General features: G+C 39.4%; 1 protein-coding gene and 1 pseudogene across 2 annotated transcripts in view; one reads left to right on the top strand and one right to left on the bottom strand.

Annotated features, from left to right (window-relative positions):
• The window catches only part of TNRC6C (trinucleotide repeat containing adaptor 6C), a 147,953-nt gene that overhangs the window by 5,670 nt on the left and 115,205 nt on the right, over window positions 1-27,078 (top strand). The gene's annotated exons all lie outside the window — the stretch shown is intronic.
• On the bottom strand, window positions 5,871-6,679 carry LOC123802996 (large ribosomal subunit protein uL6-like; annotated as a pseudogene).

Below are 27,078 nucleotides of genomic sequence, written 5' to 3'. Positions count from 1 at the left end.
GGGGGAATATGCGCTTTGTTGGGTTCATTTTATGTGTACAGTCTAGCTCATTAAGAATGGTATCTCTCACAACTAAAATCAGCTGCTTGAGTTGAGCCTGGCAGAGGTATTGTTTACTTTTTATTTCCAAAGATAATTTCTTTTTAATTACTCTTTTAATAAGTGGGGGAAATCTCAGTTAAAATAGCAACTGGGAATTCAAGTTAAGATCTGCAGTTGGGAGATGGCAGCGTTGGTACAATGTACCACCTTTCCATCCGCTTGTGCTGTGGAAAGATGTTGACAGAATTGTTCAGAAATTACAAGGGGGGTGCAGAATTACTCCTTTGATTACAATCTGTTTTCTCACACTGTATATGAAGTGGGCAATGCGCAAGGGGAGGGCGGAGAGTGTGTAGGAAAGGAATTTAATCAGCTTTGTTTTTCAGGAGGCTGATGTTTTAAAGAAGGGTTTTGGGCCAGGAGATGAGATAGGGGAGGAAGGTGGTGGCTCTGTGGAAGGAAGGACGTTTGAGTCTCTGGGGACAGTAGAGAATTGGGGATGGGGTTGTGGGGGTAGTTAGAAAGCATGCTCTCAGGTCACCAGACCGCCACTTAAAAATAATCTTCAAATAGGTACAACTAATAATTGAGCACTTACTGTGTGATGATGTGCCAAGGACATGAGTATTATCTTATTACATCTTCACAACCCAACACATCTGAAAAGTGGTTGCTTTTATTGTTCCCGATGTACAGACCCGGAAAGGGAGGGCAGAGAAGGAAGTAATTTCTACACAATCCTACAGCCTGTAGGAAGTAAAGCCAAAATTTAGACTTAGTCCACTTCAAAGCCCTCACTCATGGATAAATAGCTTGAATTATTTGAATAGCTTTTTAATTAGTCTCTCTTTTCATCTGTATCCTACCAATCCGTCTGCTAATATTAACAATGCTTTCTGGGCACTTTATGTGTGTAATCCATTCCTCAGCAGCAGCTTGTAAGGTAGCTTCTGTTACTGTGTACATTCTCTAGGTGGGGGAGCTAAGCCCCACGGAGGTGGGATAATTTACCCAAAATCAGAGACTCAGTAATGTGTTCAGGTCCTATGATGCCAGAATCGGAGCTCCTTATCACCCCCTGCGCCGCCTTCTACACCTCAAGGCTGGTCGCATCGTTTCTGCTTTACTCTGTCGAAACTTAATGCCTTCGCTGCGCAGTGGCCACAGTGAGGATCAACGGCTCCTGCCCTCCTGGAGTTGTCTGACTAGTGAGAGAGGCAGGCAGCAAACAAAAAACAAAACAAAAACTGAAATAGCAATTAAATGTTGTGAAACTTCCTTAAGTTAACAAAAACTTACGGTAGTATGTAATTATCGAGTCATATATCGCGTCTGCCCTCTCGAAGATGCATGTTCACATACTGGATGCTCAGAGAAGTCCATCAGGAAAAGAATGTGTTTACCTTTATTAGCCTAATTTCCCCCAAATGTGTATGACCTCCAAACATTGTTTTCGCTTGATACTACCTTTTGATTCAATGGAAATCAACTTTGCGAATGCAGAAATAGAGTGCCTGATGAGTCAGAAGAGGGAGAGCACCCAGGGGTCGCGGTGGTCAGGCAAGACTTCATTGGAAACGGGTCCTGGAAAGTCGATGCAATTTGGCTGGATGGGGGAACATTTTGGAAAGTGACTAATATAGCAGCCAGGACTCTTTTTTTTTTTTTAAGTAGACTCCATACCCAGCATGGAGGCCAGTGTGGGGCTTGAACTCACAACCCCGAGATCAAGACCTGAGCTAAAATCAAGAGTTGTTTGGACATTTAACCAACTGAACCACCCATGTGCCCCCGGGACTCAATATTTTTATTGAGTAAGTGAACACTAAGGCCTAGCTGTAAATGGAAGTTTAGTGTTGGCAGTGAGGCTTAGAAGGAGCTGTATGGGTAGGACCTCCTTTCTTCAGCTGCATCAGTGGTTGTTAATGGGCGTGACATGAGGCAGTGGTAGATTACAAACTTCTTTTGAGCTGAATTATGGCAGGTGGTTGGAGGGGAAATTGGAAGTGTGAAGACCATGGCTATTGTAGTTGTCTGTGTAAGGTGATGCAGGCTTGGACAAGCTTAACGGTAGGATCCAACTGAAAAGGTGTTAAAAAGAATCAGCAGGACAAAACGATGCAGAATGACTGGTGTGGGCTTTTGGAAGCAGTGAGTTCTAGAAGGAAGACTTGTAGTGCTTGCTGCTCTTTCTGGAAGTTCTAGAGAGGCTTTAAGTAAATAAAAAGCTAATGTTAAAATAGTTGGTAAAATATATAGAGTGCATACTTTTAGAATGCTGATTGGGGAAAGATGACACATAAGATAGCAGTGTTAGGAGAGTTTATTGTTTGAGGTTCTGGGATAGAGATTTGACTCACAGCATAAATCCCAGTATGTAATGAGCCATGTAATAATAGGGTTCTGCTGTTAATTATGGTGAATACTGTCAACAAAATCGAATTTTCTTAGTACCATACCCAAAAAATACCTTAACTCAGACTTTATATAACAGTACTAGATGTGTTGTGAACTTTATGGTTATGGAATATTGACGGAAAAGAGAGAAAACAAATCTTCAGTATTTCCAGGAAATATAAAATCAGATTATGACCTAACAGATTATAACATAACAGATCAGATTATAACATAAACAGCAGTGTTAGTTAGGCTGTGTTGAAGTTACTAGAACTTTTTAAAGGTGAGATAAATGTAATAGTATCCTTAAACCTAAGTGATCATAGATTCTTTTTTTTTAACAAAGAAAACAAAACAATAAAATGGACCTTTTTTTACTCTTATAGAGTGCGGTGGGGAAGCTTTTTCGGGGGGGCTTTAAAACAGACAAGAATATTATTTATTTACTATAGTCAGATGATGAGTAAGAATCTTAGCCACAGTTGCACTTTTGTATATATTACGGTTTTGTATTTAATTGACGAGCATGAATCATTCAACCTGTTCATTTCAGACTCAGAACCCTAGCAAAGCTCTTTACAGATTCCTGCTTTGCAAAGAAACCTTCATTATCATCATCATTTCTCTTTTAGGTTTTGAGTTACTTGGTAGCAAGGATAACAACATGTCCATCTTTATAATATCTACAGTATTTTATGGACACTAACATCAACGTTTTCAGTTTTGGTTTGAGTCATCTATTTCTTCAGAGATGTTTCCACAGATGAGAGTAGGGGGAGAGAAGAGGCTAAGAAATGAACACTTTCCTTCTGGTTTTAGTCTTTTTAGGATAGTGACCGACTGACCGTATTTTCAGCTTGTCAGCCCAGCCTGTGGGGACGCTTCTGCAGGTGTGAGGCCATCTCCACAGTCCTCAGTGGTGCCCTTGCACTATTTTTTCTGTGGGCACTCAGAGCAGTGGGCTGTTCCCTCTCCCTGAGGCCCTTGGCTCTGCCAGGAAGTGCCTCCAGCCAAGTTATGAAGAAATAATGTGACATTTCTTATGGACATTAGAAATTTGGTATGATAGATTACAAAATAATTCCCGGTTTGCCATTTATGGATCTGGTAATTATCTTCAGGTACTAGCCCAGTGGAAGAATGAGTATTATAACTAATGGAATCGTTCTGGCCAACCCAGAATGTTTTGTTAGTATATATTAAACGTATCATTTTATTCTCTCTCGGGGGACTCTGGAAATCAGATTTTAAAAGGATGTTGTCAGAATTCTTTTTCTTGAAATCAGTTTGTTGATTCCTAATTTAAATATTCCTTTGGCAAAATTATTAGATGTGGTTATTTAATTAGCTTACATACCTGCCTATTTATTTTTCTTTCCTTTTTTAAGATTTTATTTATTTATTTGAGAGAGAGTGAGCATGGGGGGGGCAGGGAGGAGAAGCAGGCTCCTTGCTGAGCAAGGGAGCCTGACATGGGGCTTGATCCCAGGAACCTGGTATCATGACTTGAGTGGAAGGCAGACATTTAACCAGCTGAGCCACCCCGGTGCTCCTCTATCTTTCGATAGCAGAATTTTGATTATGTAGTTCCGATGGCCTAAGAAAGTGGGTTTTTTGGGGCGCCTGGGTGGCTCAGTTGTTTAAGCGTCTGCTCAGGTCATGATCCAGTAGTCCCCGGATTGAGCCCTGCATCAGGTTCCCTGCTCAGCAGGGAGTCTGCTTCTCCCTCTGTGCCTCACCCCACTCATGCTCTTTCCCTCTCTCTTGTTCAAATGAATAAGATATTTTTAGAAAATGGGTTTTTCTCTTTGTGATATTCTAACTAAATCTCGAATTCGCGGACATCAATTTCAGAATTCAGCCTTTAGGATCACTCAGAAGTTTTTCTCATCTTTCATTTGTTTTTCTCATAACCTTTTCCCCATTTTTTCATTTGCTCTTTTAATTTTTTCATTTTATTTTACATTTTCTGTTCTCAAACTGCATTTCGGAAATGATAGTAAGGCCTGGTTTTGGGCAATAGGGTGAACAGTCTGCTTTCTTTCATTTCAGTGCAATGTGGTGTTGCTAAGCCTGTTTGCTCTGAAGATATGAATTCACAGCTGGAGAAAGCATTCCAAATTTCATAATAGCTATAGTTTTTAAATATATATAATTTCATTTTTAAGAGATTTATTTATTTTAGAGAGAGAGAGTGTGCACTCGCATTCATAAGTTGGGGGAGAGGCAGAGGGAGCGAGCCTTCAAGCAGGCTCCCCAGAGTGACATGGGGCTTGATGCCACAACCCATGAGATCACGACCTGAGCTGAAAGCAAGAGTCAGATGTTCAACCGATTGAGCCACCCAGGTGCCCCAATAGCTATAGTTATTTTGAGTGCTAATCATGTGCCACGTATAGAAAGCCTAATATAATTTCATTTATTCTCATCAACAGATGAGAAATCGAGGTACAAGAGAGGTCAGGACTACCTGATTAACAGTGACCATGCTCCTGCCTGTTCTGTTGTTTCATTTCATTCAGGTAGACAGAGTGATTTTCATTATTTTTAAAGATCTAAGAGTTCTTTGGGGCCCCAAATCTGAAGTGTGACGTCTGATCTATTTTAATAAAACGATTTTATTAAGCGTCACGTAAATAAACTGTGTCTGATGGGTTCATAGCCTTAAATAGAATCATTTTGGGCTCTGAAAGTATATTAAGAGAAAACTAATGTTGATGTGTTTATAAGAATCATTGTTTATATTTGAGAAACCTGATGGTGAATTTTTTTTCTCTCTCATTTCTAACTTGGGCATCTAGAATGCAGCTAGGCAAGGAGTGTGTCTGTAAGACAAACAGAGATCTCATGGATTATTTTTTTTCTGCCATAGCAGCAGGTTTTTCCTGAAGCATTATTTGAAAATTAACATTTCTGAAAATTTTAAGCCTATTTAAAGGGATTCTAGTTTTGATCCAAATTATTAAAAGTGGGAAGACATTTCTATAAAACTCTGTGTCACCTTGAAACTAGAATGCTTTAGTTAATGGGGTAAGCTGGAAGTAAGCTGCCTTTGATACAGAAGAGCCCCATACAGATGGGCGATAACTGTCTTTCTTCAGTCTAATTCACCCATTTCCTATTCAATCTCAAATCTCAGTTGGAAAGCAATTTCCCTCACTTGACCCATTTTTCTTCAGCATTATATCTTTCTTCTGCTTCTTCAACAAAAAAATTTTGAAGGAATGGAGTGTTGTAAACCCTTGCAGACTTACATGGTTAAGAAGAGTCAGACACTCGCTTTGGAACACGCATGTTATCTTTTGTTTTGTCATGGGGCTGTCTGGTTGGAGGGATAACAATACAGCTTTTATTGCGTCTTTAAAATATCACAAATAAGTCTGAAAAATCATCTGGCATCTTGCTGTTTCTGTACCTGGACACCTTAGGTCTTATTCATCAGCCTGCTGAACTGTTCCTTTTTCAGAAAAATAGATAATATCCAAAATTTTTCTGATACCCTTGTTTCTAACTGTTGTGGCTTGCTGAATTGAAGCGGCTGAGTTTGATACAAATTCACTGTCGTTTCCTTCAAGAATTAACTCATCTTTCTGGGCACCTGGGTGGCTCAGTCAGGTTAAGTGTCCAACTCTTGATTTCAGCTCGGGTCATGATCTCAGGGTCATGGGGTCGAGCCCCACACCAGACTCTGTGCTCAGCAGGGAGTCTGCTCGAGAGCCTCCCTCTCCCCTCTTCCTTTCTCCCTCCACCCAACGTTCGCTCACTCTCTCTCTCTCTTTCAAAATCAATAAATCTTTAAAAAAAAATTAACTCATCTTTCTGGGATTGAGATACTGAACACGCAACACTTGAACTCTCCTGAGCCCTACAGATGTATTTTTCATCCAAGAAATTTTGGATTTCAAGAAGAGAACCATACTCCTGAATAACAGTGTTGATGGGAAAGTGAGCATACATGGACCTCATCTGGTAACAGAAACCCAGTGTAACACCTGGATCATGTTCTGTACATGACTACAGGTAGTGCAGAGCACAGTGGCCAGTTCTTTTCTCTTTCCTCCCACTTGTCAACTCAGAGCCTCTTCTTCCTTCCAAGGAGACTGAGTTCTACATTGATGTGATTGAAGTCCCTCTGCAGAATTTCTCTGGGGCCCTTCACTGTAACAGTGCATGTAGCCCTTCAGAGTGATGTTGACATTTTCTAGAATGTTGACGGTTGATTACTGAGAATGGTCTTCATACTCAGTAGATGTGGCAAAGAGCAACAATTTTGCTTCTTTGATTTCACAGTTTTCAGAAGAGATGTATGTTAAATGACCTATATTGGTAGAAAGGCATATGGGTAGAAGAAAAAAATAGGTGTATGGGGATAAGGATCTTGTTTTAGTAACATGGACAATTTAAGGATGTTATCATTTTAGTAAACATAGACAGTAAGCCTGACATCGATATATATGTGTCGTAAAATATCTATTTATGTGGCGGTCTGGTCTCTTAATACCATTATCTTATCTTTATCACCTGCATTAGTCACAGGTATGACATGTTATCATGTGATAACATTTATTTCACATCCATGGCTTATAGAGTGCTTAAACTGGCTCCGTCTCTGCTAGTTCAAATTATAAATGTCCTAACATACCTAACTTAACAAGAATCTCCTTCATGAAACTGTCTCTGACTTCACTCATGGAAACTTTCTCCTCTTTATTGACATTCACACCTTTGGTAATTCAGTCCTTTGACTTTAAATACCACACATGCCCCGAAGATTTCTAAATTTTATATCACCAGCCTGGACTGCTCCCCATACTCAGTGTTTGTATACCCAGTTGCCTTGCCACATCTTTACATGACTGTTGCATGAGAATCCCCACCTCAGATGTCCAGGACTGAAATCCTGTTCTCACCCCTACATCCACTGAACTTGTGCTCCTCCCTTTCTCCAACAGCACTTTCCTCCTTTAATTGCTCCAGTCAAAAATTTTGGAATCCCCCTTGACTCCCCTCTTTGGCTCCATATACAGTCCATAAGAAATTAAACAAGAGATTTCCGAGTAACTGTGGGTCAAAGAAGAGATCACAAGGAAAAGTCAGAACATATTTTGAACTGAATTAAAAATAGAAAACACAACATATTAAAATTCATGTGGTGGGGCGCCTGGGTGGCACAGCGGTTAAGCGTCTGCCTTCGGCTCAGGGCGTGATCCCGGCGTTATGGGATCGAGCCCCACATCAGGCTCCTCTGCTATGAGCCTTCTTCTTCCTCTCCCACTCCCCCTGCTTGTGTTCCCTCTCTCTCGCTGGCTGTCTCTATCTCTGTCAAATAAATAAATAAAATCTTAAAAAATAAAAAAATAAAAAATAAATAAAATTCATGTGGTGCAGCCAAACTGTACTAAGAGGGAAATTTATAGCTTTAAATGTCTATATTAGAAAAGGAGAAAGATATCAAATCGAAAATTAAGCTTTCACCTTCTGACTCCAGAGAGTGAAAAACAAACTAAAAAAAAAAAGTAAAAGGAAGGAAGTAAAGATCAGAGTGGAAATCAATAGAATAAAAACAGAAAAATAGTGAAGATCAATAAAACCAAAAGCTGGTTAGTTGGAAAGATCAACAAAATTGACAAATCTGTGGCTAGATTGACTGAGAAAAACAGAGAAGATACAGATTACTAAAATCAAGAATAAAAGTGGGGACATGAGTTTTGATCTTACAGAAATGAAATAGGTACTATGAATAACGTTATGCTAATAAGACAGCTTAGGTGAAATGACAACAGTCCTAGAAATGGACAGAGTCCACCAAAACCGATTTAAAAAGAATGAAAAATCTGAATGGGCATATACCAAATAAAGACATTAGTAATTGCAAATCTTTTTTAAAGTAAGCTCTACACCCAGCGCGGGGCTAGAACTCAAGACCCTGAGATCAAGAGTCACATGTTCTACCAACTGAGCCAGCCAGGCGCCCCAGTAATTACAAATCTTGCCACAAAGAAAAGTCCAGGTCATCTTGGCTTCACTGGTCAATTCTGTCAAACATAAGGAACTAATACGAAACCTTCACAAGCATTTCCAGAAAATAAAGGAGGAGGAAATGCTTCCTGATTCTTTGAGGCCAGTATTGCCATGGTACCAAAGCCAAAGATCACAAAAAAATAAAACTACAGCCAGATATCTTTCATGAATGTAAACACAAAAATCTTCAGCCAAATATTAGGAAGCCGAGTCTAGAAACATATAAAAATGATTATGACCAGGGGCATCTGGGTGGCTCAATCATTTGACCATCTGACTCTTGATGTCAGCTCAGGTCTTGATCTCAGGGTCATGAGTTCAAGCCCCACATTGGGCTTCACGCTGGATGTGGAGCCTACTTCAAAAAAAAAAAAGTATACTATAAAGCTAAAGCAATTAGGACAGTTTGGTGTCGGCAGATAGACCTATATATTGACAAATGTTCAGAAATAAACCTTTACATTTATGGTGAACTGATTTTTGACACAGTGCAAGGCATTTCAATGGGGAAAAGCTAGTCTTTTCTTAAAGATTTTAAAGTATCTCTACACCCATTGTGGAGCCTGAACTCACGACCCTGAGATCAAGAGTCACACATTCCACCAACTGAGCCAGCCGGGTGCCCCAAGATAATCTGTCTGACTCTTTCTTTCTTCTTTTCTTTCTTTCTTTCTTTCTTTCTTTCTTTCTTTCTTTCTTTCTTTCTTTCTTTCTTTCTCTTCCTTCCTTCCTTCCTTCCTTCCTTCCTTCCTTCCTTCCTTCCTTATCTATCAGAGAGAGAGCGTGTGCACGAGTTGGGGGGGTGGGAGGGTGGAGGGAGAGAGAGAAGCAAGTTCCCCACTGAGCAGGGAGCCGGACGCAGGGCTCAGTCCAGGACCCTGGGATCATCATGACTTGAGCCAGAGGCAGATGCTTAAACAACTGAGCCACCCAGGCACCCCACAAGATAGTCTTTTCAATAAACGTTCAGGGAAAGTTGGAAATTCATATGCCAAAAAGAAAAAAAAAGGTGATTTAGATCTTTATCTCACATCATACACAAAAATAAATTCAAAATGGATCATAGACTTAAATGTAAGAACTAAAACTATGCAACTGTTAAAAAAAAAAGGGTAAGAGAAAATCCTCATGACCTTTGGTTAGACAGAGTTCATAGATACACCAAAAGCATGAGCCATAAAAGACTTGATAAATGGGACTTCATCAAAATTAAAAATCTTGTACTTCAAAAGACACCATTAGGAACATGAAAAGACAGTCCACAGACTGGAAGAAACTATTTGCAAATCATATAGCTTATAAAGGACTTGTATTCAGAATACATACAAAGAACAACTCTCACAAGTCAGTAATAAGACAAAGTATCAAATTAAAAAATGGGCAAAGGATTTCAGTAGACATTTCACCAAAGAAGATACACAAATTGCTAATAAGTGTGCAAGATGCTCAACATGGTTAGTCATTCAGGAAATGAAAATTAAAACCAGAGATAATCATTATATATGCACTAGAATGGCTACAGTTGAAAGGGCAAGTGACAAGAATGTGGAGAAATGGTAAACTTAAGGCGTTGCTGGTGGGAATTGCTTGGTATTAGGTGCTTTGGATATCAGTTTGGCAGTTTCTTAAAAAGTTAAACATAAATTTACTATGTTAAACATAAATTTATATGACCTAGCAGTTCCTCTCCTGTGTATCTACACAGTACAGATAAAGCAGTACAGATAAAACCATCTCTTCACACAAAAATATGACCATGAGTGTTACTCATAAGGGCCAGTTAAGTGGAAACGATCCGAGACCGTCAGCTGGTAAATAGATATTGGAAATGCAGATAGCCGTACGATGGAATATTATTCAGCAATAAAAAGAATGAGGTTCCGATACATATCCTATAGTGTGGATGAATCTCAGTACCATCATTCCAAGTAAAAATAGCCACATTTCATTTTATGATATTTCCACAAAGGGCAAAACTACAGGGTCTAAAAGTATGAGCTAAGGATGAGAATGAGGATTGAGGGGCGCCTGGGTGGCGCAGTCGTTAAGCGTCTGCCTTCGGCTCAGGGCGTGATCCCGGCGTTCTGGGATCGAACCCCACATCGGGCTCCTCCGCTGGGAGCCTGCTTCTTCCTCTCCCACTCCGCCTGCTTGTGTTCCCTCTCTCGCTGGCTGTCTCGGTCAAATAAATAAATAAAATCTTTAAAAAAAAAAAAGGAGAATGAGGATTGACTGCAGTTTGGATCTTGGTGGGTAATGGAAGTGGTCAAAACCTGGATCATGGTTCTTATGGCTATACAACTCCGTAAATGTACTGACTTCTTAGAGGAGAAAAAGCTGCCCTTTTATCTGAAGGCTTTGGTGTGTATCAAATGTGCGTGCATACTGCAGACACTCTTGTATTTTTTATTAAAAATGCGAGGATTGGTTTTTGTGGTTTTGTTTTTCTTAGTTTTATTTGCGATTTATATTACCATTGCTATTTTATGTTCTCTATAGTCAAGGTGGTAATGGGTTAGGAACAACAATATAATTAACCAGCATTATGTTTTGTGTGCCCGCTGTGTTTTCAAGAATAAGTCTTACTTAATTTAAATTATTTAGAATTCACAGATCTTTGGGGTTTATAGAGGAGAAAACTGAAATCCAAAGAGGGGGTGCGACTTGCCTAAGATCAGACAGTCCTGGGTTCAAACTCAAGTCTTTTTTTTTTTTTTTTTTAAAGATTTTATTTATTTATTTGACAGAGATAGAGACAGCCAGCGAGAGAGGGAACACAAGCAGGGGGAGTGGGAGAGGAAGAAGCAGGCTCACAGCAGAGGAGCCCGATGCGGGGCTCGATCCCGTAACGCCGGGATCACGCCCTGAGCCGAAGGCAGACGCTTAACCGCTGTGCCACCCAGGCGCCCCTCAAACTCAAGTCTTGGAGAAAACTAGTTTTATGCCTTTTGGCATAGATAAAAGAGCAAATGGAAAGATGATTATAAAACAGGTCAGTGAGCAAACATTTTAAAAATTAATCTTGCCAGTAATCAAAGAAAAGCAAATTAAAGAAACCACATTCAGAGGGAACATACTAAGGTGGCGGTATTTAAATATAATCTTAAGGAGGATGAGAAAAATTCTTCCACTCATGCTGCTAGTTAAGAATGTGGCCGTGAAAATAGTAATGTAAGTCAAAAGACTGAATTAAATTACATTGTTGCCCATGAGTGTATCTGTTGAGATTCGGTTTTGAAGTATGTTAGTGGGAGTGGGATGAGGAGCAAAATGAGAAACTGAGTGACCACCAAAAAGACAACAGTAGAAGGAATGGGGATGCCTCCCTTATAATTTTGCCTATAAAGGAGGCTACACACAGCACTTTTTTGTTAAGATTTTATCTATCTATCTATCTATCTATCTATCTATCTATCTATCTATCTATCAGAGGGGGAGAGAGAGAGAGAGAGCACAAGCAGGTATAGTGGCAGCAGCAGAGGAAGAAGCGGGTTCCCCACTGAGCAAGGAGCCTAATGCCGGACTGGATCCCAGGACCCCGGGATCATGACCCCAGCCGAAGGCAGATGCTTAACCGATTGAGCCCAGGTGTCCCAGCCCCCCCCCCTTTTTTAAAGATTTTATATATTTGAGAGAGAGCAAGCATGAGTGGGGTGAGGCACAGAGGGAGAAGCAGACTCCCTGCTGAGCAGGGAGCCTGACTCGGGGCTCGATTCCAGGACTCCAGGGAGCCGAAGACAGATGCCCAACCAACCGAGCCACCCAGGTGTCCCACACACAGCAGTTTTAAAAAATATTTGTCATTCTTGTAGAAAGGTAATTATCTCCGAAGTATTATTTAATCAAATCTTTCCTTTTAAAGGTAAGATATGTTCTTTTTGAAAATACAGAAAAGCATTGTATTTGAAAATAGAGAAAAGCATTGTGTATTAAGACTTAATACACAAGTAAAGTTTCAACACAGAAGCGGGAACCAGCGTATGGTTGCTATCTTTTAGTCTTGCCACATAAGACAATAAAATAAAAACCACCACCATCCACTCTTATCATTATAAAAGAAAAGACATTCCCATGTAAAGAAGTACAAAGGGCATCATCATAGAGGAGAGTCCTATAGCTTGAGTGAATATAACTTTATGAAAAGTTTACCTGACATCATCCCCTCTTTTCTCATTCTGTGGAGTCATCTTGAGTGTGTGTGTGTGTGTGTGTGTGTGTGTGCAAGTGACAAGAGTATACATATATCAAAATTTGTTGAATGGTATACTTTAAAGATGTGCAGTTTATTATTCTCATTAACTGATAACCAGTATTTGGCACTGCTGGTGTTCGTGTGGTCTTGGGAATTGTCTAGCCAATTCTGAGCTAGGTTTCTAGGAATGCCACTTATAAGCTGGGTAGCTTTGGGTTTATTTTTAAATTTCTCTGAGCCTTTGTTTTCTCATCTGGAAGATGTGAATAATAATGCCTACTACAGGGTTATTGTATGGATTAAATGAGATAGTGCATACATTAGACACCTTGTAGGTACACGTTATCTTCTCTATGTTCAGCTTGCAAAGTCTGTTACTCACTGTCACACATTTGTACTGTCATTATCTATTTGTGTGTGTATTACTGTAATTTCAGAGGAGTGATTCAAGTGTAGAGAGTGGTATTATTTTAAACCTACCATAGACATGACCATAGCAATCACTTTGGTATGATATGTAAGGTGTGTGGGGCAGGGAGATTGTTTTGCTCTGAAAACTCCAGATATGCTGGCATATAAAATTATTGTGTGAGTAAAGACCTGGGATAGAGATTGAATTTGTATTCTGTATAGATAATTAGGATTTGTTCTTGTGATGATCATATTGTCAGTTTAATTTACTGTATTTCACACAAGCCCCAATCAGGGTTCCAGAAATGCTTATAAATAGGTCTCCTGTGGCATTTAATTATCATAACGTGTAAAGCTTTATTCAGTAAGATCAGATACTTAAATATACAGTCACTTAGTCACTTACATATAAAGCGTGGTTTTCCTCTTCATGTTAAATCTATGTTAAAGAGAAAAAAATAGAATGTTTAACATGTTGCTGCTTGGCATACAGATTGTATGAATTATTAGATGACAGGTGATTCTGGTTGTTATCTATCTTATGGTGCTTAGACCTTCCAATTTTATAATAATTATATATATACAAGTTTTCTTCTATTAGATTATAAACTCCTTAAAGGCAAGATTCATGTTTAATTTTTTTTCATCTTTTATAAAACTTAGCTCATTGACTTTTATAGAGTATGCACTGAGTAAATATTGCTTGGTTGATTGAATAACTAAATTTTCGTATGTGTTAGATTACTGACTTCTAATGGTGTCAACTCTCTCTCCAAAGTTTGATGAGATTCCTGCATTAGGAAAGTAAAGTGAGCAATAATATCCCTTTTTCAGTTTCAGTAGTATCTTTCCTGGGTCCATAATCTCCAGTAATTTTAAAGCTTTACGTAATGAAGAGCAACTCCGTGACTCAAAATAGTGGGTATTCATGACCTGGCATATAACAAAAAGACAGTTTTTTTTAGGTCAAAAAGAAATAGCAATTATTGAGCCTTAGCTTTGTGCTGGGATTGGATCTTAACTTTTTAGATGGTCACAGACCCTTTGAGAATCCAGAAAACCTAAATAGAAAAAGAAAGAAATTTTAATTTTAAAAGAATTTATCTCCAAACGTTTCTCCTTTTCAGATAATGTTAATAAAAATTAATTCTTTCATATTTTAATATTTACTATGTGAATTATCTAAGAACTTTAAGAAGAGGGAAAGCTATCCTCTTATGAAGCTAGCATAATTATGATACCAAAAACATGAAAATGATAGCAACAAAGCTAACTTTAAATTTCTGTCACATAAATAAATCTGAGAATCCTTTTTTTTTTTTTTAAGATTTTATTTGAGAAGGAAAGAGAGTGCATGTACGCGGGTGTACACGCAAGCAAGCAGGAGCAGGGGGAGGGGCACAGGGAGAGGGAGAAGCAGACTCCGTGCTGAGCAGGTAGCTTGACGTGGGGCTCAATCCCAGGACCCCGAGCTGAAGGCAGGTGCTTAACCAACTGAGCTTCCCACGCGTCCCTAAATCTTAGAATCTTAAATACTTTACCAGCAAGTATAATTTACCAATATTAGTATTATTTCTTTAAAATCTCTTTCTGAAGAAAATTTGAGACAAATGGAGTAGCATATTAAATCAGTAGATGGTAAGACCAAGTAAGGGTTACCTTGGTAATGCAAGAACTCCAAGATCCCACTGACAGTAGTAGATCAAGTAAGACCAAGTAAGGGTTCCCTTGGGGATGCAAGAAATTCACATTTCCGTTGCATTAGTAGATCAAGTATAAGATTATCCTGATTGCTACCTGGAAAGTTATTGAGTAAAATGCAGTATCTTTGGAGGCTTCTGCTTCTGTGTCAGACCATCGTTGCTGCCAAGAACTAAAAACGCTTGGTAGACCATAAAAAGCAACTCTTTGAAGACATTAGAAGTTACCAGGGCATTGAGGACTTGGAGGGGCCAAGATCCCCAAAAGAAGGGAGGTCTAAGAAAGAGGATAAACAGTTGGTGCCACATGACCTCTCAGAGGCATTTGCCCACTCAAAAGCTGTGACTGAAAAGCTGAACAGAAAACAGGTTGAGAAGCTAAATAGAGTGTTCAGCAGACTTATGAGGCTATAGGAGACATAAAAACTGGAGTTCAGAAATAGCAGAGGAGGAAGGGCCCTGGTGAACATCCCAGGCTTTTGGTTGGGACCCTCTCCCCCAAAGGTTTTACCCTAGGAGTAATGGTGAACATAGGATGATCCTGAAATCCAGCTCTCACAAAAACTAAAACTTAGTTTTTAATTGCCTGAAATAGATTAAAATGATTCATCTCTACTTTTTTTTTTTTAAAGATTTTATTTATTTATTTGACAGAGAGAGACAGACAGCGAGAGAGGGAACACAAGCAGGTGGAGTGGGAGAGGAAGAAACAGGCTCCCAGCAGAGGAACCTGATGCGGGGCTCGATCCCATAACGCCAGGATCACGCCCTGAGCCGAAGGCAGACGCTTAATGACTGAGCCACCCAGGCGCCCCTCATCTCTACTTTTAAGTGCCTATAGAAGCAAAAGTAAATCCTCTCTAGAGGAAGATAACATCATCCAGAACCTCAGGTTATCTCTATACATTTTTTTTTTTAAGATTTTATTTATTTATTTGACAGAGACAGCCAGCGAGAGAGGGAACACAGCAGGGGGAGTGGGAGAGGAAGAAGCAGGCTCATAGCAGAGGAGCCTCATGTGGGGCTCAATCCCAGAACGCTGGGATCATGCCCTTAGCTGAAGGCAGACGCTTAACGACTGCGCCACCCAGGCGCCCCTATCTCTATACATTTTTATACACAATAACATTCAGTCAAAAACCAGGCATATAAAAAGACTGAAAATCAAGGGGGAAAGATAGGCAACAAGGGCACCCACAAAAGATCCAGATTTTAGGGTTATCAGCCTTGGACTTTAAGAAAACATTGATCAATATTCTCAAAAATTAAATGACAAACGGAGAGTTTCAGCAGAAAACTGGAAACTATGAAAAATATTGAATAGAAATTCTCGAAATGAAAAATACAGTAACAGAAGGGTTTCATAGCAGATTAATCACAGTTGAAAAGAGCATTAATGAACTGGAAGATAGATCAGAAGAAAATATCCATGCTGGAGCTCAGAGACAAAGAGTTGAAAAAGAAAATGAAAAGAAAAAGAAAAACACATAACAGACAAATGGGACACTATTAAAAGTCTAAAAATTCTTACAATTGGAGTCTCAGAAGGAGAGGAGAAAGGTCAGAGGCAATAAAGAGGTAATGGCTGAGAATCTTCCAGAACTGATGAAAGCTATCAAGCCACAGATTTAAGAGTCACTGTGGACCTGGGCACCTGGGTGGTTCAGTCGGTTAAGCTTCTGTCTTTGGCTCAGGTCATGATCTCAGGGTCCACGGGGAGTCTGCTTTTCCCTCTGCCCCTCCTCCTACTTGTGCGCGTGCGCATGCACGCTCTCTCTTTGTCTCTCTCTCTCTCTCTCTCCTTCTCTCGCTCTCAACTAAATAAAAATAAAATCTTTGGTACGCCTGAGTGGCTCAGTCGGTTAAGCATCTGCCTTCGGCTCAGGTCCTGATCCCAGGGTTCTGGGATCGAGTTCTGCATTGCACTCCTTGCTCAGCAGGGAGCCTGCATCTCCCTCTCCCTCTGCCTGCCGCTCCCCCTGCTTGTGCTCTCTCTTTGACAGATAAATAAATAAAATCTTTATTTAAAAAAATCTTTAAGAAAAAAAAAGAATCACTGCGGACCTAAGCAGAATAAAAATAAAAGGGACGCCTGGGTGGCTCAGTCAGTTAAGCATTTGACTCTTGATTTCAACTCAGGTCATAATCTTCAGGGTCATGGGATTGAGCCCCATATTGGGACTCTGCACTCAGTGCAGTCCATTTGTCCCTCTCACTCTATCCCTCCCCCTACTTCCTCTCTTTCTCCCTCTCCCAAATAAATAAGTAAAATCTTTAAAAAAATAAAACAGAAGGGGAAGAGGGAGGAAAGAAAGGAAAAAAGGAAAGGAAAAGAGAAAATTGCTAAAACCCAAGGAAAGTCTTAAATTAGTCAAAGAAGAAACAGACATTACCTTCAAAGGAGCAGCTAACACTTGACTTTGCAGAGGAAATAGAAATCTGAAGACAGTGGAACCAAATCTTCAAAGAATTGCAAGAAAATAACTGCCAACCTAGAAATTTATATCAAGCAAAAATGAAGGTAGAATATAGACATTTTCAGACAGGCAAAAACTTGTGAGAATTCATCACCAACAGATTCACACTAAAGAAACTATAAAGAGGGTTCTCAAGGTAGTTGGAAAATTATCCCAGATGGAAGCATGGAGATGCAGGAAAGAATGAAGAGCAGTGGAAAGAGTAAATGGTAATAAATCTGAAGTTCTATTAACTGTATAAAATAGTAAGAATAATACATGACAAGAGTAGCACAGAAAGCAGGAAGAGGCTAATTATAGTTTAAATATCCTAAGGTCCTTGTAAATTTATATTTAAAAAGACTAGTGAGGGACACTTGGGTGGCACAGTTGATTAAGCGTCTGACTCTTGGTTCTGGCTCAGGTGGTGATCTCAGGGTTGTGAGATTGAGTCCCACATTGGGCTCTGTGCTCAGCGCACAGTCTGCTTCAGATTCTGTCCCCCTCTTCCTCTGCCCCTCCTGCTTGTGCATGCTCTTTCCCTCTCTCAAATAAATAAATAAACTTAAAAAAAAAAAAAGGACTAGTGAGTCTGGGGTATAAGATGTAATGCCTCAGGCAGCCCTTCTCTACCGTGTTTAGTGAGACAATCATGTCCTAATGCCCAACAACAGGGATTGACAAACTTCTGCCTGTAGGCCAGATCCATCCTCCTGCTTGTTTTAATAAATAATGTTTTATTGGAACACAGCCATGCCCATTATTTCATGTATTGTCTGTAGCTGCTTTCATGCGATAGCACCTGAGTTGAGTAGCTACAGTGGAGACCGTGTAGCCCACAAAGCTCAAAATATTTACTCCCTAGCCCTTGATAGAAAAAGTTTTCTAACTTCTGTGCTAAAGAATTGTTTGTAATTAATGAATTAACTTCTTTACATCTGGAATGGTACCAGCTGTGTATCATCCTTAGAAAAATTGACAAAAGAGCACTCAGATTGTTTTCTGTAAGACAGTTCTCTAGTGGAACTTAAGTTGAGAAAAGCTGATCTAGGGTAACCACAAAGGGATAGAAAGAGAATTTATAGCTACCATGTTACTAGAGAAGGAGAGGGGAAATGGAGTAATAAAAAATATTTATTGGTCCAAAAGAAGACAAGAAATAAGAGGGGAGGGGGAAGGAACATAGATAAGTGAAACAAATGCAAACTTAGTAGTAAGACGGTCAATTTGAGTGATATTAGGCAAAGTAGACTTCAAGGCGAAACACATTCATAGAAGTGAAGAAGGAAATTTTGTAATGAAAAATGAGTCCCTCCATAGGAAATTTGTATGCACATAGTAACATAGTAACATAGCTTCAAAATTCAAAAAGCAAAAATCAGAATTAAAAGGAGAAAAGATAATTTTGTTATTGCTATTTCTTCCATTAGACACAAATTAGGAAGAGTAGGATATTTGTTTCACGTGGTGTAATTTCTCAGACCAACTTTCCGTATCATCCTTAATGGTAAAACCCTAAAAGCAGTCTCTCACTATCATTATACCTGATAACCCACTTGCAGAATTTCTGCTTTCCATCCTAGCAACTTTGAGCCTGCTGGGGTTTGGAGCTCTTATTTTCAAAGTGGGGAATGCTTCCAGCAGAGGTTACAGGATAGTTCCATTGAATTGGTATATGGGGCTACCACCGATTTGGGACTCTCTGCCACTGAACCAGAGGACTCACTTTACTGCCTGGAGTGCTTGATGCTGATTACTAAGGGGCAGAAAGGGTTATGCTACACAGTGGGAGCAAGGAAGACTGTGTTAATTCAGGATTCTCTACAGTGTCTCTCAGTAAGCATGCACTATATTAAGGAGTAATGAAAAACTGCAGTGCCCCCAAAAGGCAGGTCTGATGAGTCAGATCCTTCAGAAATGAGGGTTACGGTTAATCCTGTCATGTTGAGAATCCCGATTACCTGAGGTTCTGATTGAAGACAAAGGAAATAATGGGATGGGAAATGGAGAAAGAAAGTTATGGATACCATCTCTGACCTCGTGACCAGGTACAGAAATGAGAATTGTAGCGATTTTTTTTTCTTTGTTACATCTGTATGTTTAACTTTTATTTTTCTTCTTCCCCTTATTTTATATAGAAATTGTTGTGAGTTAATTTGACAATTTAGTCTTTAGAGAAGAGAATATTTAGTGGAGAGGAGAGGAGAATTTGAGAGGTAATTAATATAGGGAAACCAGGGTGGCTCAGTCAGTTGAGCCTCTGACTCTTAATCTCAGCTCAGGTCTTGATCTCAGGGTTGTGAGTTCAAGCCCTACATGGAGGCTACTTAAAAAAAAAAAAAAAAAGTAATTAATATAGCCAGTGATGGATACAAGGGCTTTTAGGACTGTGGCTCCTGTTTTGGGAAGAAGGTGAGAGCATCATCATTTATAAGGAGATAGCTGCATGCTGTTAGGTGCAAACAGAGTTCTTTGGTACTTTATATGAGTTCAGATGTGTGTAGAGGTTGTATATGGAAGCGAAGTGGCCAAAAGGATAGACTGTGCCAATTAATAATTTGTTCCTCATCTTCCAATCTCTGTAAATCCAAATCCATCTTTGCCTGGCCTTGTGATAGTGGAGCTGGCCACTTGTGAACATTTCCCTTTGGCTAGTTGGCTTCACGTTGGTCTTTGTCAACAGAGGGCACTTCAGAGAGAATATAAGGAGGAAGAGAGGAACAAAAAGGACTTCTGGTTCGGGTGTGCTTTTTTTTTTTTTTTTTTTTTTTTAATCTGAGAGTTCTTCTGGTAGTTCTTATCTCAGTGGCGCTTACGGAGCAGTTTTGGTCCACTCATACCTTTGGGAAGATTATCCGTCACTTAGTAGGGGCCTCCTGTGGACCATCTTTGACCTGAGCCCTCTGTTAGGTTGCTGGTGAGTCCTCTGGCAGCCACACCCTTTCTAGTCCGTGTGGAGAGAGCTCCGCTGCTAAATTCTTAGCCCATTATTCATGTACCCTCAGACTAGAGATAGTAGATTTCTGCATTTGCTTCTTCTGGATCCCATAAAGACCTTTTTTACCCCTCTTAAAAGTTAGACAACTTGTACTAGTTGAGAGAGCTTCCCATTAAGCCCACCCTGTTCAAATTACTGGTATGGTTTCTGACTCCAACTATCCCTGACTGCTAAGACTCACTAACATAACTATCTAGTCTGATCTAACATTGCCATCTAAGTTCCTGCCAGTTAAATAAGGTAGGTGTGTTAGTTTCCTATTGCTACATAACAAATTACTACAAACCTAGTGTCTTCAAAGACCCACCAGTGTTAGTTTATAGTTCTGCAGGCCAGAAGTTCTGGCATGGCATGGCTGGGGTCTCTACTCAGGGTCCACAGGCTAACCTCAAGGTGTCAGCCAAGGCAAGTTCTCCTTTGGAGGCTCTGGGGGAAAAAGTCTGCTTCCAGCCTCATTTTTGTGGTGGTGGAATTCAGGTCCCTTTTAGTTGTAGGACTGAGGTCCTTGCTTCCTGGCTGTCAGTGGGGGTGGCTCAGCTCTGAGAGGCTGCTGTGTTCCTCACCATGTACCCTTCACTTCAGACCCAACAACTGTGTGTTCAGTCCTTCTCATACTTTGAACTTCTGACTTCCTCTGTCTCTGACCTCTAAACCTAAAGGGTTCCTAGGATTAGCTCAGGCCCACCTGGATATTAAGGTCAACTGATTTGGGACTTCAATTACATCTGCAAACCCCCTTTACAACAGTGCTTACATTCGTGCTTGATTGAATAACTGGGGGAAGGTAGGTGTGCAGCAGGAGTCAAAATCTTGGCAGGGGTCTTAGAATTCTGCCTAGCACAATATGGAATAGAAATAAGAAATAAAAAGATGAAAAGATGGTTGTTTACAGATTGTATACCCAGGAAGCCCAGTATGATCAGCTGAAAAGTTTCTTGATGCAATATAGATAGATCAGTGACCTGACTAGACATCTACCATCAGAAACCATGTAGGCCATCCGTAGAAGGTTTGAGCCTATACACCCTATACAACCACAGATACCATAAAATACCTAGAAATGGCTTTAACATATATAGGAAATAGGAAGAAAGTAACAATTTCACTGAAAGAGAAAAATTTTTTTCAAATAGGAAAATTAAGTCCTACAGAGCTTTCAGATCAATTAATTTGTAGGTTTCTTTCTTTCTTTTCTTTTTTTTTTAATTTTATTTTTAAGTAATCTCTACACCTAATTTGGGGCTGGGACTTACAACCCTGAGATCAAGAGTCACACACTTCACCTACTGAGCAAGCAAGGCACCCATAAAGAAATTCTAACTTATATAAAAATTACATGTTTTCTTTTGGAACATGGCAAAATGATTGTAAATTTCATCTGGAAGGACAAAAGCGTAGTTGAGTAATTTCTTTTAATATCTTTTAAGTAATCTCTACACCCAGCATAGGGCTCAACCTCACAACCCTGAGATCAAGAGTCACATGCTCCACCAACTAAGCCAGCCAGGCGCCCTGAGTAACTTTTTTAAAAAAGAGTAATGAGGAAAACTAGTGGTAGCAGATAAGCAAAATTTTATGAAACTGGAGTAACTAAAATAGTGTGGTCCTGGCAGAAACACCCAGTTATTAATAGAGCAGAATGGTCTTCAGGCCCATCTGTTATATGTGACTTTGATGTTTGAAGAGTCAGTGTTACAAATGAATAGAGTAAGGAGGGGTCATTTAGTCCCAGGGCACTAAATGATGCCCAGGCACTCTGTTAGCTACTTGATTAAAAAAGAAAGCAAGGTAAATCCTAATGTCTACCATACACCTAAATAAAATTTATTTTTTTTCCACCTAAATAAAATTTTAAATAAAGCATCATTTGTATAAAAAAACTGAGAAATCTAGAAAAGAAAACAGCAAATTTAGAGTCTGGATTAAAAGTAAAATCTCATGATAGCTTTTTGTGGGATTTTATGGGAATTTGAAACTTCTGAATGTCAAAAATAATTAAAAGACAAACCAAAAATGGTAGAAATATTTATAGCAATACGGTAAATGGTTAATCATTCAACACAGAAACTCTTATAAAATGATAAGGAAAAAGCTACTAAGAACCCAAGGAATAGACCTGAAGATCTAAACAGTCAATTCACAGATCACTTGGGTGGCTCAGTTGGTTAAGCATCCGACTCTTGATCTCAGCTCAGATCTTGATCTCAGGGTCGTGAGCTCAAGCCCTGAATTGGACTCTACACTGGGTGTGGAGCCTACTTTAAAAAACAACCAAAAAAGGGGGAAAAGACCCAGTCAATTCACAGAAAATAAAGTTCATGCAGATTAACAAATATAGGGGGAAATATTCAATAATAATCAAGGAATTATAAATTAAGACCAATGAGATACTTTTTTTCTATGTGATTAGCAAAGATTAAAAATTATAATACTCTGCTTGTGAGAGGTTTTGAAATAAGCACTCTTATACTCAGCTAATAAAAGTACAGGTTATTAAAATACTTTGGATAACAGTTTGGTTACAGGTATTGAAACCCTTAATTATACCCTTTTGTTTTAGTAAGTGTGCTTCTGGAAATCTCTCTAAGACAATAATCACAAATACAGAACAAACTAGAATAATCACAAATACAGAACAAACTACACAAAAGGGGATTAGTGATGAAAATAGTATAAAATGGAAACTCCTAAATAAACAACAGGGGAATTGTTAAGAAAATTGTGGTCTACCTACACAATGAAGGTACTGTGTTGTCATTAAAAATTATATTTGTGAAGCTTGTTTAGTGTGAGAATACCTTGTTAAAAATGAAAATAACAGAATACAAAATTTTATATAAAGGATCATTTCAACCATACCTTTCTTTTAAGTATGGAAAATTCCCTAAAGTAAACTCAGGATTACGGAGAGTGTAAATTAAGACAGTGGTCAGCTGTATACCGAGGCACTTTGCTAATTATCAGTATTACCACCTGTGTACTCCTCATGGCATCTTTGCAACATCAGAATTTCTTCTTTGCACTTGCCCATCTGTGAATTTATTCTCCCACATTGCTCCTGAGCGTTAATGGTTCCTTGGTTAAAAACTCACAGCTCCTCCCTTTGCTTTTCTCTTCTGAGCATACTTATTTATAACTGAGCCAGGGTTCAGTTACAATTAGCATCTTTTCCACTAGTAGATGCTACTCTACTGTCTGTATTCTTAGACTGTAGAAACTTCTTCAGTGGGATATGAAACTATACAATTGCTTTTCCAGCGTTGGGTGTCATCTCTTGGGTGCTGAATGCTTAAATCTATTTTTATGGTACATGTGCCTATAAATAAATAACAGTTAATGGGGAAGGTAACATTCATTTTCAGGGAAACTTTTATACTTTTATCTGAGAGACACAGGGTGTATAGATTTAAAATAAAAGAGCCACATCGTGGATCATCTTCATTTCAAGTTCTCTACAGTGTAAGCTCTATGAAGGCAGGACACAGAACATTGTCTGGCATATAGTACACTCTCAGTGAGCATATACCAAATGAAAGAAGAAATTGCCACATGGTGGAAATGTCTACAACTGTAAAATGTTAGTATAAAGACGTCAGCATATCTCCATTTCTTAGAATTTGTGTCATTTAGCACAGTGTGTGCCTTAAAGCAGTTGTTCTCACCAAGGGTGGTACTAACCCCTTTGAGGGGCATTTGGAAATATGGAGATATGGTTAGGGTATCACATGATCGGGGTCAGCCACAATGGCATTTAGTGGGCAGGAGCTAGGGATCCTGGATGTTCTGTAGTGTCTGGACCAGTCCCTGGACCAGTCCCATACAGTAAAGAGTGATACTGCTTGCATCCTTCATGACTTGAATATCCATCTGAATATATAGGTAGGTGAAAAACTTGTTTATTTTCGTGCAGAACCTATTTTACATGTGTATATAGTTTTTTGTGCTGTTGTAGTAATATGCACTGAATTTCCCAGGAAAGCAACTCTCATTTAAGTTGAGGAAAGACGGTACTTTGTCTGGAACTTTCTCAGTGGTTACTCATCATTTTGGAAATCTCATCACTGATGTTAGGGCCACTCATGGTATTTGAGTCGCAATGCCAATTTTATTTTCTTCATAACACTTAACACACATTGAAATTACCTTGTTTATTTACTTGTGTTTTTTATTTGTTTACCTACTAAACTGTGAGCTCCTTAATAAATAGGTCTTAACATATTTTGTTCGCTGGATATCCTTATACCTAAAACAGAGTGGCACATTGTGGCCAGTTATTAATCAGTAATTGATGCATACATAATGAATGGATGTTTGAATGACTGTCTCATCCGTCTGAGCCTGACCTTTAAATACTGATGTTCCTTAAGCCTCTGTCCCAGGCCCTCTTTTCTGTTTATTCTAACCCCTTCCCTACTGACCTCAGATACAGGCATGGCTTTGATTTATATCTCTACATTGACATCTCTCTAGATTTTTCTCCAGCCGAATCTTTCCTCTGAATCCAGAATTACATATCTAGCTGCCAGCGTCCTTCCCAGTTTAATGCTCAAGCATCTCAAAGTCAACATGCCCTTCTCCGGTGTTTATCTCAGTGAATGACGCCATCATCTACTTAGTCACACTGGTGGTAAACCTGAGGGTTGTTCTTGATGCCTCCCTCTCCCTTATGCCCATTTGCACTTAATCGGCAAGTCCTGTTCATTCTGTCTCCTGAATAATTTTTCAGACGCTGCTTTCCATCCCCAAATCCTCTACTGCTCCTCAAATCTAAAGTACCAAGTCTAAACTCTCTTAAACTGACAGCAGGAGACTACTTGTTAGTTTCTCCTTGTCCACTCTTGGCCCTTAAAATCCATTCTCCATAGTAGCCAGAAGTGTGCTAGCCATTTCTTCATTGCTCCCGTACTTTAAGCCTACTAATCATCTTGCTGTTTCTCAAATACACCATGTTCCTTCCCACTGTAGAGCTTCTGTCCATGTTGTTTCCCTTGCCGTGGCTGGGTTATCCTTCAGAACTTAGCTCACTTCCATTGGAGACCTTCCGTGCTCTCCTGACTCGGCCAGGACACTCCCCCATCATGTGCTATCACAGCACCCCATACTTAGCAAATTGTAATGAATGTGTTATAAGGTAGCTGTCTGTCTTTCCCATAGAATTGTGTGTTTTTTTTTTTAATTTGTGATGTGTAGGTATGGCCTCAATATTATCTATTTATTTTCTCATCATAAAGAATGGCCTAATAGCAACTATAATAATTTGTCTTCAAAATTTAATTGGTTTTTAGCCAGTAATTTTATAGGGTATATCAGTTGGATTTGTTTTTTTCAGGGGCATACTATATTTCATTTGTTCTAAGAAACATATTTTTCTCACTTTCAACATCTCTGAAATTGGCATGCATATTATAGATAATGGCATATCATGGTGTAATTGGCATTATTTTTCTTAGTGGTGCATAAAATAATGATACATCTTATATTTGAAGGCATCTTAGATTAGATAATATTTGTATTTTATAATAGATTCATTGTGGAAGATTTACTGAGAACCTTGTGATGCCCAGTCATTCCATAGAAGCATTGTTAAGATTTTTCTGGAGTCATTAGCAGGTCACTGGTCACATCTTGATCCTTGGAAGAAGTTTCTGCCTGAAGTCATTTTGGTCATATTCTATAGAGTTGAATGTTGGGGACTTGATTTATGTATCATTCGTTCAAGTAACACACAAACTCAGATTTGTGTGTGTGTACCTGTTTTGTTCTGAAAAAACTTCTATCTCCCTGTAGAGGTGGACAGGCCATCCATTGGTTCCAGAGGCTGTTGATTATCTTCCTGGAATGCTTTCTCTCCTTCCTTTTGGAAGAAGTTTTAGATGTGCACATAGAGACATTTTCCCCAGCCTTCCTTGGATATAGATGTGGGCATGTGAATAAGTTCTGATTAATTGGATATCAGCAGAAATAATAATGTGAACTTCCAGGTCACAAATCCAACAAGAAATGGCTTGCTCTCTCCAGTTCCTCTTTCCCTCTTCTAGTGAGTGAGAAGAACTTTGGGTCCCCAGATGACCTCATAGAACAGTGATGCCTCGCCTGCCTCTGGACTGGGGGGGAGAAACATCTTGAGGACATCGTATTTTGGGGTCTTTTATGGCAGTTTTGCCTGTACTGTAAGTAATAATCATTTGAGAGACTGTTTTGGTTGGGCTCTTCTATTTTGAAGAAATGAGGTCAGCCTTACCATCAGTTTATCTTAAGTCTGAAGCAGGTGGCTCTCATTCTTGGACTACAGTAAAGAATATGTGCTCTTTGGGGATGCAGCGTGGTGTGATGGATGAAGCATATGGGGGAGATTCAGTCAAACCCCCCCTTGGAGGACAGCTCTGTCACTTACTGTCTGTACCACATTGGGCTACTCACTGAGATCCCCTGAGCTTTAGATTCCTCTCCTTTAAGATGCAGGTGATATCCATTTCAATAAGATTCTTTTTTTTTTTTTTTAAGTAATCTCTATGCCTAACATGGGGCTCAAACTCACAACCCCAAGATCAAGAGTCTCGTGCTCTACCGACTGAGCCAGCTAGGCACCCCTCAACAAGATACTTTTAAGGAATGAATGAGATCGTCTATTCTAAAGGCCTACTCCTAGCCCAGTGCTTAGTAAATAACAGGTATTGTCATCATTAGTTTTTCTAAAGACTACAACCTCGAACTATCTGCTGCCCTAGTATTTTTATAGTTGGACTTGGTATTATGGAGGATTATTTGATTTTCTAGGTATGTATTTGGATTAAGCAAAACCATCAGAAACTTTCATATGTTTGGACCGTGTTGCCTTGGTTCCCCAGAGAATTGCTGAGT

Source organism: Ursus americanus, chromosome 23 (genome assembly GCF_024610735.1).
Source record: "Ursus americanus isolate L20-20 chromosome 23, mUrsAme1.1.p, whole genome shotgun sequence".
Taxonomy (NCBI): Eukaryota; Metazoa; Chordata; class Mammalia; order Carnivora; family Ursidae; genus Ursus; species Ursus americanus.
Note: the sequence above shows the minus strand (reverse complement) of the source record. Positions and strands in the feature narration are given on the sequence as shown.